Genomic DNA, 1,882 nt, shown 5'->3' with positions numbered 1-1,882 from the left:
TTCAGCTCTCCACACTATTGTAACATAACCATTAGTGGTCAAGTGCTGAGGTTTGTAGTTTACCCCAGTGTCACAAAAAAGCAGCCTGAGCTTCCAGGATTTCCAGGAATCTTTATATGCTAGATGAGAACAAATACAGGTTCAAGGGATTATGGTAGCTGAAAAGCAGGCCAGTTTGTTCAGACACCTGCATGGAAAAGCTACTAATAATGAGGCGGGCTCTACTAGGTTTTGGAGGGTCCCACATGCCTGCACCTAGCAGCTGAAAGGTTGGCTTGGGGTATCTTTCTAAAGCTTAGTTTAAAACAGCATGTATGTGAGCATTAGTTTTGAAATGCTTTGGCAGTAATTGAATATACAGTCACTGGGTTTGTTAATTTGATTTAATTTAACTTATCCAATAAAATGTAGAACAAAATTATCGTTATTTAATGAAAAGTGGGAATCAGAATGTCTGGTTCAGGGACAGCGTGAAGCTGATTAGAAAGAGTTTGGTGGGCCAGTTTTCTTGTTTCCTAAAGCAATTCTATCAGATTGCTACTTTCTCTATTATTTAAGGCAATAGTTTTGCATCTATTCTGTAAAACTCTCAATCACTTAAAATATTTTTGCCTGAAGACCGTATCTTCCTCCTGTACCTCTCAGTTCAGCCAGCTTTTTATAAAGAGTAGCGACTGTAAGAAACCAGATAATAGTGTTAGTGGCCTCAAAAGTAGCTTAATGGGCACATCTACATGTGCATTAATGTGCTGTGGTTACTGCGTGTTTAGTTCCTATAACAGGTACTAACTAAATATGCAGTAACTAGCGCTACTGGCCAATAGCACTGGTGTATGCCTTTTAAGTGATGCTCATGTGCGGTAGACTAATTCTACTGTGCATTAACACAATAGCATGGTTTTTGCCATGACATGCTAATGTACAGTAGAATTAGTCTACAGCGCATTTAGCAACTCATGTAGATGCGCCCAGTGAGGACTGTATTTCACAGCCACCTTCTCGCTTTGTTTCAAACAGACCTCAAAACTTTTTTGAATGTACATTAAAAAAAAATGCAATGATCCATGTAGATCATTCAGTCACTGTTGACTGAATAGCACAGTGCTCCTCCAGCTCATCATGCAAAAAGTCCAGGTTATCCTTCAAAGCAATAGATGTTGATTGCCCTGCAGCCCATACTAGCAGGGGTTACACACTCCCAGGCAGCATCAGGGCAAGCAATGGGCCCCTAGGCTGCATGCTGTGGGTATTCCCCCTCTCAACACTGCATGGTGCAGAAGCCCCTTTCCCCTCCACCACTGCATTCATGCAAGACCCGCTCTCCCACTGTACCATGTATCCACGCAGTCCCCTTCCCACCGTAAATGCTGCACTGTGTGCTTGTAGTCACCAGCTCACCCTCTACTCCCTTGCCCCCTGGGGTGGGGGCAGGCAGTGAAAGCCAGAGGAGGGAGGGTGAGCCCAGGTACTCCAGCTGCTGTTGCAGCCAGTGCAATGAGGAGAGCAGCAGCTACACAGAAGCCGGAGGGCTACAACTTAACTCCTTGCAGGCCACACACAGCCCAGGGGCCACCAGTTGGACAGCTCTGTGCTGAGTCATTGGTTCAGTAGGATCAGAAAGAAAACAACTTTTTAGCAAAGCACCTACACACCACCTAATTGTTTTCTAGAAGTATACTATTCAGTAGGGCTGTGTGAAGCTTTGGGTGGTGATTTGGTTCAGAGAAGATTTGGCCCAATTTGGTGGCTGAATCTCCAAATCCGAATTGAATCAGGGGACCAATTTAAAGGTCCAAATCGATTCAAAGAGCTCCGAATCTTCGGCAAAGATTTGGAGCGCTTTGATGATTTGGGCAGTCCCCATGGCTGCAGCAGGGAGCTG

This window comes from Alligator sinensis, unplaced genomic scaffold (assembly GCF_000455745.1).
Source record: "Alligator sinensis unplaced genomic scaffold, ASM45574v1 scaffold54_1, whole genome shotgun sequence".
In the NCBI taxonomy this organism is placed as follows: Eukaryota; Metazoa; Chordata; order Crocodylia; family Alligatoridae; genus Alligator; species Alligator sinensis.
This window is presented reverse-complemented; position numbering follows the sequence as displayed.